The sequence below is a fragment of the Gadus morhua genome, chromosome 13 (assembly GCF_902167405.1).
Source record: "Gadus morhua chromosome 13, gadMor3.0, whole genome shotgun sequence".
In the NCBI taxonomy this organism is placed as follows: Eukaryota; Metazoa; Chordata; class Actinopteri; order Gadiformes; family Gadidae; genus Gadus; species Gadus morhua.
This window is the reverse complement of record NC_044060.1, coordinates 14432688-14444986: the sequence shown is the minus strand read 5'-3', so window position 1 is coordinate 14444986 and position 12299 is coordinate 14432688. Positions and strand designations below refer to the sequence as shown.

The 12299-nt window shown below is 50.3% G+C and overlaps 1 protein-coding gene across 2 annotated transcripts in view; it reads left to right on the top strand.

Annotated features, from left to right (window-relative positions):
* LOC115556979 (NFX1-type zinc finger-containing protein 1) overlaps nucleotides 1–12299 on the top strand; it is a 69702-nt gene that overhangs the window by 41482 nt on the left and 15921 nt on the right. The window contains exon 1 of one of the 2 annotated variants that reach the window (XM_030374460.1): nucleotides 11799–11910. The exons of the other annotated variant lie outside the window; for it this stretch is intronic. The gene's annotated coding sequence lies outside the window, so the exon portion shown is untranslated. Of the gene's footprint in view, nucleotides 1–11798; nucleotides 11911–12299 lie in introns of those variants that run through there. 2 annotated transcript variants of the gene reach the window in all.

The following is a 12299-nucleotide window of genomic DNA, read 5'->3' as shown; positions in this document are numbered from 1 at the left end:
TGGACTACGATAACGTCAAGGTGATTGTTGAATCCACTGCTGCTCTCTCCTCCAGCAGTACACACCTTCCGGCCTGAGGCGTTTATCTTTTTCTATTTGGAGGGATTCAGAACGTCTGACCTTTCCAGTGTGTGTGTTTGTGTGTGTTAGTGCTGTGACATTTGATCTATTTGGACTACTTTTCTTTGCCCCTTCTACAATTACAGAGTCATCCAATTGAATGTATTTTAATACTTTTATATCTCCAAATAGATGATCCTTTCAGGGCCATAATGTATATTATCGATTGTCTGCTTTATCACAGGGCATCCCGACCAATCAGTTCTTCCTGGAGCACAGCCACCTAGAGGAAAACCTCAGAGATGGGAAGAGTCAAGAGAACAAACATGAAGCCATGTTTGTAGTTGCTCTGTGTCGTTATCTTCTGATGCAGAACTACAATCCAGAACAGATTAATATCCTCACCACGTACAGCGGCCAGCTCTTCTGCCTGCGCAATATGATGCCCTCCTCTGAGTTTGCAGGGCTCAAAGTGCAGGTGGTTGACAAGTACAAAGGGGAGGAGAACGACATTGTCTTGCAGTCTCTGGTCTGCAGAAACGCCATGGGCAGTGTGGGCTTCTTGAGCATCCCCATCCGCGTCTGCGTGGCATTATCACGCGCCAAGAAAGGCCTCTACTGCATTGGAAACAGTGCAATACTGAGCAAAGTCAGACTGTGGACCAATATCTTCGGCACCTTGAAAGAGAAGGAACAGATGGGCAAAGCGCTCACTCTGTGCTGTCAGAACCAAACCTAAAAACTGATCCAGGCCGCCTGCTCAGAGGATTTGAAACAAGCCCCCGAAGGGGGGTGTTTGACGCCTTGCGAGTTCCGCTTGGACTGCGGCCATGTTTGTGAGCGAGTATGCCACCCTTATGACCCCCAGCACAAGAAGTATGAGAAACATGTGAGAGAAAACTGTGTGATCGTGGACACAAGTGCCCACTGGCTTGTCACAGTCAATGCCCAGCGTGTCCGGTGAAGATTGAGAAGACCTTACCAGGGTTTGGGCACAAGCAAATGGTCCCTTGCTACATGGACCCTGCAGACTTCAAATGCGTTGCACCCTGTTAGAATAGTCTCCAGTGCGGACATCATTTTAAAGCAAAGTGTGGGGGTCCATGTACAATTTATTGCAAGGTAATGGTCGCCTTCATTCTAGAAAGTGGACACACCCAGAGTAATAACTGCTTCTACAAGACAAAATAATTTGATTCTAACTGTAGGACCCTGTGTGACCTACAGCTGAAATGCGGCCAATGGTACTGGTACTGTACTGGTACTTGCTACAAATGCAACCAGGGGTGCTATCACCTCCCATGCTCCTACCAGTGTGAAGATCTTCTAATTTGTTCCCACACGTGCAGGGAACCTTGTACCGGTGGGTGCCCTCCATGCAAGCTGCCCTGCGAGAACGTCTGCATCCAGAGCAAGTGCACGAAACGGTGTGGCCGACCCTGCGCCCCTTGCGCAGATCCTTGTGTCTGACAATGTCTGCACCAAAGCTGCAGAAAGCTTTGCCACAAACCTTGTGGCTGCCCGCCATGCACCAAGCCCTGTTCCAAAATGCTGGGCTGCAGCCACCCCTGCATAGGCCTCTGCGAAGACAAATGTCCAAACAAATGTAGGGTCTGTGATCACGACAAGGTCACAGAAATATTCTTCGGCTCTGAGGATGATCCCGAGGCCTACTTCATTCAACAGCAGGACTGCGGTCACATTGTTGAGTCCAAAGCTATCGACACATGCATGGAGATGGACAAGCATTTAGAAGAAAATGAGCAGATGGTCATCAAACTGAAAGAGTAACCCAGATGTTGCACTCTGATCCGCAGGAACATTCTATACGGCTCTCACATCAATCGCAGCCTGGCCGAGATAGAGAATGTCAAGGAGAAGATAAATGGACACAAGATAGATATTGAAATTGAAAGCAACACCCTCAAAGTGCAATGCCAAACATATTTAAAGGTTGGATAGGTGATTTGCTTTTTTGGCCATTTTTGCAAAATTACTTGAAATCCATATCATAACCCGCTTACAGCCACTGAGTTAGAAGTACTGACATGAAAATTAAACAAGTCAATCATCTGTGGAACGGGCAGGGCTCGAAAAACTCCAGCCAATCATTTCCATTGCCACCGAGTTGCATTGGACAGTAAGTACGTCAATCAAACGGTCGTACTGCACTCCCCCTCCCCCGCGCCCCGCGCGCGACCCCTTCGTGCAGTACTCGTGACCCAGAGCTCGTGACCCAGAGCAAGCTCCTGTTTGTTGTTATCCTGCGGTAGCTACTGGAACTAGTTAATCCACATTTGGACCTAGCAGTAGAAGACAATTTCCATGGCAGACAAGACGCCACCATCCCCACCACCACCACCACCACCAGCAAAGAGAAGGAAAACTCTTTTTCAGAGAGTAATTGATAATAAAAACGCTGAAAGAGAAAAACTGAAATCAAGAATAATCCTAGGCGCTGCTTTCGAACGTTGGCGGCAACTGAAGGACGAGAAGGGTCTAAAAACCGATGCTTGTGTGGCGGTTGACCTAGTTTCAAAGTTTATACCGTTTATACTCGGTAATACCGGTGTGGAGACGAGTGTATTACTCGGTGTGAAAATGTCCACACCGCGGCAACCCTAGTGAAAACCAGGACTTCCAATACAATTATATGAAACAAACATACATTTTCTAAAAATAGTAATGATTTATGTGACCGTTTAATGTTTATAACATCTGGTCCAACCATAGCAGCGAGAACGTATTCTCAGCAAAAAAAAAAACTCAGCCTGCACTAGACTCGCAACTCGTTACATTGATAAAAAAAGATGTATAGCAGCGCAGCTCAATTACACCAGTGCATGCATGCGCGCACAGTTGAAAATCGATCGTTCACATCCAGCTGCTCACAGAACAATTAGCGCACCACCGCTACCCTCACACTTTTTCATATAACCTTTTTTCAGCACTAGGTCATATGAGCATTAAATAAATGCTGCGTCTCAAAATGCCTTGGACAGCAGCGAGGATGACTCGCTTTGCCACGGGCCGAAACAGTTCGGAGCGACCACAGCCAGAGCGAACACAGCGGGGCAGAGGAGTGTCAGGAATAGTCTTTGGTGTACACATCAGTACGGCCTATTTGCACTACTGTTTAGTGGCAATGCAGTGTTTTATTCGATGCCTTTTTATTTTCGTATATTATTTCAATGAATACAATTTATTTATTCATAAAAAACGGATCTGGTCTTCAAATCTTTTTTCCAAATATAGGTCGTCTTACAATGGGGTTTGTGTTTATATTCGGACCAATACGGTACAGCGGGCGCTCACATGACGTTAAGCATTTCCTGGTGCATAATGTGACGCTTCAGAACCTAAAATCCCGTTTCTCCCCGTTGACACGACAACACATAACCGGCGTTTTCAGAAATCTCCACTTTGGCCGGAGTTTTTAGAAACGATCGTTTTCTGTGATAAGACAGGGCCTCGCACAGGGGGTGTTGCAACACCCCCAGCACTCCTACTTCCCGCGGTACTGGGTGCAATTTACAGCTGAATGTAGTGCCCTGTTGTTAAACGAAAACCTACGCTAGCCTGGCTCGCTCTCGCGCATCTCTGTTCGCGCTCGTGCATGATCGCGCGTCCAGGTACTTGGAATGGGTGGAGTCAGAGTCAGCGTTGAAGGAGAGGGGGTAGGACCATTTGAGTTGTGTATTTTCAAAATCTGCTGGCGTTTCACAAATCACCTACCCAACCTTTAATATGCGTGTTCAAAGCCAATTGTCAGCATCACATTTCACCGCTAATGAACTGCTGGTAGTGGAACATATCCTTTTCATGGAGAGAGACGCCATGCTTCTGAAGATCCAAAAGGAGGAGATGACTGGAAACCACAGCCTCCGTTTCAAAGACAAAGTCGTTGTGTTCCTCCAATGGCTTCTTGACCCAAAACAGATATTCACTGAACAAGTGCCTGAAGTTGCCGCCTGGTAGCAGGAAGAAGTGTCCCAACGGCCATGTCTATATCAATGCGGAGTGCGGAGGGGCAATGGAGAGCAGACGCTGCCCAGACTGTGATGCCACTATCGGTGGACAGAGTCACGCTTTGGCCAGTGGAAACCAGGTAGCCTCAGAGATGGACGGAGCGCAGCACGCAGCTTGGTCAGAGGGCAATAATCTGTTTAATTATGTTAAATAGACTATGATGACTAAAACTCGATCACCTGTTTCGCTGAGAAAGGGTTGATTTGTTCTCTTGTTTCTGTGTTGGAGGTTTTTTTCGGCACGTTAATTAAATTTTTTTTCTCTTGAATAGGTTGACATTTAATCACTGTAACCGTGTTTCCACCAAAATTAAACAGAACTTGGGTTACACAGAATTACACAGAAATATTCGCTAGGACCTAGGTAATGTTCCTGCGGTCAAAATGCGTCGCTTGTTATAGGCGAAAATGTTGGCCGATTATATAGGTATAATGATCTGAATACTGCTATGCCTGTGTCTTTTATGCTTTGGTCAAATTGTAAGCCTTGTTGTGTTTCAGCAATAGAGGGGGATGGATTTGTAAAGAAAAAAATAAGTGTGTGATTCCAAGTTGTTGTTTTCATTTATTCACTATTACATTCAGTGCATTTAGCCGACACCGTTATCCAAAGTGACTTACAATAAGTACATTTGTCGGAAGAAAGAGAAACGATAGTTATGTTATTATAACTCTAGTTCTATGATTGTAGGCGTAGCCGTCTAGGCTTCGCCTTATGGGCTTGTCCCGTGCGCGCGCCCGCGCGCGCTGAAAATTCAAACTATGCACCTATCAGCGTGGGCACCGCCCACATTTCCCACGGTATCGTGTCTATATAACGCGGTGTATACCGTCGCTCATCCTCCACGCTTTTCTTTCAGCATTTGGAGGGTACAGCAGGTGGGAAACTAGACGGCTACGCCTACAATCATAGAACTAGAGTTATAATAACATAACTATCGTTCTATTTCATGTAGGCTACGCCGTCTAGGCTTCGCCTTATGGGCTAAGGTGAAGCTGCGAGCGGAGCCCGATCAATGTACTCCTGCTGGACCCCAGTCAAAACGACCTAAGTCACCAGAGCACATTAAGACTCAAAAAGCCAAGGAAGTGTAAAACACAACAGCTTTATAAAAACTAATTCCTCCTAGATCAAGCAAGGCAATGATCAAGGGAGAAAAAAGTGAGTCTGTAAAGACTCCGGCTCTATTCCGTGCTTCATGGAACCCATGAAAAGGAAAAGAAAACCAGAGCAACACGGTTTCCATTAGGTCCGCTACCACCGGGGCGGAGCTACGGAATTCGGCTCTTCAATAATGGGACTCTCTCGGCCGTTTCTTATTTGAAGAAAACGGCGGGAGTGCCTCACTGGTAAACAAAACCACCAGACAATTGGCGAGCCAATAGAAAACCCCCTAGCCTTGTTTTTCATTTGAAAAAAGGTGGGAGAGTAAGAGACTGGTAATCAAGACCAACTCGCCAGCCGGCGAGAGGAAATCCAACCACGCCGCTTTAAAGAACATGTCTATATTCTTAAGCCGTAAAAGGGGTCCCGGACTCTAGCACAGAGTTGCCGAGTGAGCCCCTGGACATGTCTAACATGTAAAAACGGACAAAGGGGCCGGGGGAAGACCAAGACGCAGCCGCGCAGATGTCTTCCACCGAAACGCCCTTGAGTAGAGCCGTTGAAGCGGCCACGCTCCGTGTGGAGTGAGCTTTAACGCCCAACGGTGGCGCCAAGCCCTGCCGAGAGTAGGCTAGGCAAACACCCTCACATACCCAGCGAGAAAACCGCTGCTTAGAGAGAGCGCGGCCCCTGCTAGCGTCGCTATAACACACAAACAACTGTTGTGTGGAGCGGAACGCTGCCGAGCGATTCACGTACATAGCCAACGCCCGAACCGGGCACAGGAGATGCAACTCCGCCTCCGCCTCACTAGAATGAGGCGGGGGGTGAAAAGCCTTAAGCACAATATCCCTCGACCGAAAAGAACTATTAATGTTCTTCGGGAGGAACGCAGGATTAGGTCTGAGCAACGCGAAGGAGCTGTCCTCGTTTAGCAACAAGCAACTCGGGCTGACAGACAGAGCGGTTAGCTCACCGGCCCGCTTGGCAGAAACCAAGGCCAACAAGAGCGCCGTCTTGAATGACAGGGCATCCAAAGGGGCCTGGGAGAGAGGCTCGAAAGTATCCCTGGACAATCCGCGCAACACGGTGGGGAGATCCCAGCGTGGTGTAAGCACGCGTGAAACAGGCCTAACCCGTCTAGCCCCACGCAAGAATCTCTTGACCAGTGGATGGCTGAAGATCGGTCCACCATCACAGCCTGCATGGCCAGCCGAAACGGCTGCCGCATAGACCTTGATAGTGGAGAAGGCCAAACCTTTTTCCAATAAGTTTTGCAGAAACGAAAGCACGCTTCCCACCTCGCATTGAGATGGGACAGCGTGGTTCGTCTCACACCAATTAGAGAAGGCGCACCACTTCGCCGCATAGAGGGAAGAAGTAGAAGGCACACGAGCACTCTGAATAGTGTTGATAACCGTCTCAGGCAAACCTTTGCCCTGCAGGATCAACCTCTCAGGAGCCAAACCAACAGCCGTCCCGAGACATCGGGCGGGTGGTGCACCGTCCCGTGGGCCTGTGAAAGCGCATCCGGCCTGAATGGTACTGGCCAAGGCGCCGACCGCGAGAGCGCGGCAAGCTCTGGAAACCACAGAGCTGCACGGTCAGACAGGAGAGACTGTCCCTGCACTAATATCAGGGACAGTCTCTCCTGTCTGACCCGTTCCAGAAGAGGAAGGATCAGCTGGAGCGGGGGAAACGCATACAAGAGAGTCCGCGGCCAAGGTGTGTGTGCCAACGCATCTACCCCCAACGGGGGAAGATCCCGAGGGCTGAGGGAGAACCACCACCTGCAGTGCGTGTTCTCCCGGGACGCGAAGAGGTCCACCTGCGCTGTCCCGAACCTCTGCCAGATCAGTCTGACAATGTCGGGATGTAACCGCCACTCGTCTCGGCGGGGACCGCCTCGAGACATGAGGTCCGCCCCAAAGTTCTGGGCGCCCGCGATATGCAGGGCTCTCAGACTGCGGAGATACTGATGAGCCCAAAGCCAGAGCTCGACCGCCTTTCGGTGGAGAGCAGGGGAGCGGACTCCCCCCTGTCTGTTGATGTACGCCGCCGCCGACACGCTGTCTGTCCTGATCAGAACGTGGCGGCCGCGCACCAGGTGAAAGAAATGCAACAGCACTTTCCTCACAGCGTCGAGCTCCAACACATTTATGTGTGCTGTAGGGGGCGTGCGCCACTCGTCTCCGACCGAGTGAGAGAGGCACGTTCCTCCCCAACCCGTCAACGAGGCGTCCGTGAAGACCACTACGTAGGACGCCACCCTGCCCAGTGGAACACCCTTGAGAAGGGCGGAGGGTCCTTTCCAATATTCCAGGTCTGGCGACACCGAACGGGGGACGAGGAGCACCCTGAGCTTGTGTCGCCTGGGGTCCAACCGTTGGCGAGCAAACCACCGCTGGAGTCTGCGCATAAAAAGCAGACCCAGGGGGACCACGGGGTGGGCAGCTGCCATCAGCCCCAACAGGCGCATGGTGGACAGTGCGGTCACGTTTCTGCGAACGTGAAAACGGGAGAGCGCCGACAGGATGGCGTCTCGCCGAGGAGGCGAAAGCATCGCAGTCATGGTGGCTGAGTCTAGGCAAAGCCCCAAGTAGACTGTCTGCCGGCTGGGGAGCGGGGAGCTCTTCTCCCAGTTGATGGCAAAACCCAGGAAGGAGCGATGGTTTATCACCAACATGGTGTCCCTTCTCGCGGTCTCTTCTGAGTTGCTCAGAATAAGCAGATCGTCTAGGTAGAAGAGAATCCTCTTTCCCTGACGTCTGAGCGGTTCCAACGCCGTCTCCACACACTTCGAGAAGGTGCGCGGAGCCAGGGAATAGCCGAACGGCAGACACTGGTACTCGTACGCCATCCCCATAAAGGCAAAGCGGAGAAACTTCCTGTGCGCCTGCCGAACAGGGACGTGGAAGTAAGCATCCTTGAGATCCAGGGATGTGAACCAATCGTCCTCTCTCACACACCGGAACAATGCTCCGACCGTGAGCATTCTGAACTTCCTCGTGGCAACGAATCTGTTGAACACGCGAAGATCCAGAATAGGTCTCATTTCCCCTGACTTCTTGGAAACCAGGAAGTAGCGGGAATAAAAACCTAGGTGAGACTCGTGGGGGGGAACGACAGTGATGGCCCCCTTTACCAAGAGACGTGCCACCTCTGCTGCCAGAGCCGTGCTCGCAGCCGGGTCCCGTAGCGTGGTCTCCACCAACCCCATAAAGGGTGGGGGACGACGCTTGAACTGTATGGGATGGCCCCATCTCAACGTGGTGTCCAACCACGATGGCAGAACGCACCGCTCTTGCCAACACGCATAGCGGTTGGAGAGAGGGCGAGCCGACAGCTGAGGAAGACCGTCCAGGAATAACCCGTATTCCTCTGCCCCTACCGCCTTCACACTGCGTGTGGACCAAGGGGGGCTTCCCACGAAAGGGAGGAGGCTCAGCGAGCGTAGGAGACGTACCACAACTAGCAGTTGTAAAAACAACGAGCTGTCTAGACGTCGCGCTCGTGCCCGCTGAACAGGGAGCGAGCCGTCCGGCCGCAGCACCTGTGCGCATGCGCTGTCCGCAGGCTGTAGCCACAGCGCGCGGACCCATCTCCTCACCTATAATGTGGGGAACCAGGAGACCGTGCAACGAGTCTCTGATCCGTCCACGAGGCTCCAAGGGACGCCGCTTCTTAGAAGCAGGTGAACCAGAGGCCATGTGAACACGCCGTCCGACCGCCACCCTACAGCCACCGGGCTGAGAGGGGGAAAGAGGCAACATGGAGGAGCGCACCACAAGCGTAGGGCGCAGGTGGCCTGGGGAATATCGCTCTTTAGGTACCATGTACTGCCGTTCGGCCGAACGGTCTTTACTCTTTTCTTTAATAGGGAAAGAAAAAGTAGGAGCAAGCGTCCGGAACTTCCCGGTCCGTGGCGCTGCTGCTCTCCCCGTGCGCGGCGGCTGCGGCTGCTGCACCGGGGCTGGAGTCGGAGGCGGCCCCATGGAACGCTGGGACCGGCCTAGACCCCGCTTCCTCTCAGCCTGCTGGCGGAAGGAGCCCGTGAGAATCGTCCCGAACCGGGAACGATCCTCACGGACTGACTGCTGGTGCGCGAGCACCTCGGAGAACCTGGGACCAAATAGGCCATCCGGCGCTAGTGGACCCTGGACGAGGCTGGCCCGCTCTCGTTCCGGCACCGCAGTGTGGGAGAGCCATATGACCCTTTGAATCATGGTAGCCCACGCCATATGCTGGCCGGCCGAAACGGCTATCGGCTGTTGTTGTTGACCGCCGCCGCGGATTGAGAGGCACAAACGAACACCCTGTCCGTTAGGCCGACAATCTGCTTCTGGAGGCGGTCGGGGGGCAGCGGCTTTTCGTTAAGGAGCCATCCGGCGCCCGGACAGAGAAGCGCTGCCAGGGGAGGCTCCAGACGAGGGATCCCCCTCGCCTGAGCATCGGCCCACCCCTCCACGTTGGTGAAATCCGTGTAGGATCTTACCGGAGCCTTCAGGGTCGAAGGGTCCTCACCGGCAGCAATAAACAAGTGCTGCAAAGGCGGGAACAAGGGGCACTGGGTAACCCGCCGGGAAAAAGATGGGGTGCGAAAGCACTCGCCCTGCATATCGTCAGATACGGGGGCGAGAGGCGGGGCCGGCATGGGAATCCCTTTGATGGCCGCCGCCTCACCCATGATCTCCCGGAAGAGATCGGTCATCCGGCGCGGACCCTCGTGTTGTATGACGGTGGCGGTTGTAACCCGAGAGCGGGAAAAACCGGACGCCGAGTCGCCGAAGACGTCGTCCAGGGAGGCGTCGATGATGCCATCGTCGACGTCAGGTCCGAATAGGTCGATGGCGTCAGCCATTTCCACCGCAGGGGAAAAGAAGAGATGCCTGGAGAGGATCCCCTCTTCAGGCAGCTCCCGGCAGGCGACACAGGAGACGGGGGCCGCCATAGCAGCCGCGGCGTGGTCGGCGCCGAGGCACCAAAAGCACGCCAAGTGCCCGTCACCCGGTGCCAGGGAGGCGGGACAGGAGGCGCATAGGAGTCCTGAAAAGGACCTAGCTCTAGGAGCGCTCTCAGGTGGCCCTGAAAAGGGCCGTTTGTCCGCGGCCTCGCCCGAGCCGCTGCCACCGGCTTGGGAGATCCGTGTTGAAGTTCTCATCTTCTTAATAGTAGTTCTCAATTTCTCGCTGATAAGCACAAGTGCTGAAAGAAAAGGGAGGATGAGCGACGGTATACACCGCGTTATATAGACACGATACCGTGGGAAATGTGGGCGGTGCCCACGCTGATAGGTGCATAGTTTGAATTTTCAGCGCGCGCGGGCGCGCGCACGGGACAAGCCCATAAGGCGAAGCCTAGACGGCGTAGCCTACATGAAATAGAACTGTTGGTACAGTAAGGATGTTCATAGAAACAAGTGCCAAGCACTTACAATTGCTAGGTTAACCCATTCACCATACACAACAATGATAGCTAGGATAAGGTGCTACACAATGCTAGGTACTATTTTTAATTGCTAGGAAATACAACATACAATCAGTGTACATTAAGTGCCAGGACATATAATATACAATAAGTACGTAGGAGGGGCTGTTTTTAGGAGAGTAAGGGATGAGAAGGGGCGGTGGGGGTAAGGGGGGAAGCCATGCAGAGTCCTCTGTTTTTTAGTAGATACACAAATGCCTGAAAACAAATACAAGCAATGTATAAATAACATGGCTACACCGGTAGATACTTCAGAAAATATATTTTTACACATAGCAGTATAATAGATTATCTGACAAAACAAGTGCTACGTGTGTCTTGGAAAGATGTGTGGATAAGCAAACAAGCCACCGAACTAAATTAACTCAGTTGAATTGTTCAGTTTAAATTTCCAAAAAGGTCAGAGCAAACAAGGTCAGAGCTGCTTTCTTGTGTATGCTTGAAGTAATGCACTTATCACTTCAGTCGTTACATAAACTGTCATATTATTGAATAACCACGCAAGTCAGCCTGTACTTTACGTGATAGGCCAAGTAGTCCAGCCTCATAGCTTAAAAAATAAATCACTCTTCATTATCTGCAGAATGTACAATCCTTTCCTTTAATTGCATCATTATATTATTTTCATCAACAGCTTGCACTGCTTTTTTACATAAAATGTGTAAACTCTCAAACATTTGAATCTTATATTTATCTCAACGATCACATTAGGATTCCCTTCGTCAAGGGGAATCAGTAGAGAGGAAGGGGGGATCCAGAAGAATTGGTTTATTTTTTGACGAGGTCTGGTTTGTTTGTAGAAAGTACCAAAAACATCTTTACAGGCTTAAAACCCTAAAAACGCAAAGTTGGATGGATCTATGATAAAATACCTAAATGAAGCTAAACAAATCAAATGACTATTGGCCAATCAATATTAGCTAGGGTCAGACTCATTATTGATTGTTCAATAGAACGTTACAATAAATTCAAAAATCCGAGGATAAGGTAATAACATTAAATTAATTTAGATACTATTACAGAAATATAAGTTTAATATATTGCTGTTTATATAGGGTTATAATTTATTATAATTAAAGTAAACAAATGATTTGGGGGAAAACGAAACCCAGGAAACATGCACACGCAGTAGCCTAATACCATGAGTCAAACAGGCGCACCCTTCCCTCAGAGCCTTCACTGGAAAACGTGAAGAGTTGGCCACCGCAGCACCGCGAAGGGTTCGTTCAGGTTGGTCTATAAAGGAAATATTGTCTTTTAGGGTGTATCTCTAACTTACTACCAACCAAACTATGACGACTTAAAATGACATAAATGGGATGATGTTTTCATAGGCTAAATGGGAACGCTTATTTTACCTAGGCTAATTCAATATGAACCAGCTAACATCAAACATAGTGCTCGAGTCCTCGAGTTACATTGTATAGATTATTATTATAATTATTAATTATTGTAATTTATTTATGTGAAACCTGTATTTGTGTATAAAAATAACAGTTGTAGTCTTCCGTTTAGTAACAGTAGTAACACAAAATATAACGTTAGTCGTATCACTTGTACTTGTAAAATATTGTCAACCGATCCATTTCCAGAGATCATGGGGAGGAAATGAAACTTAG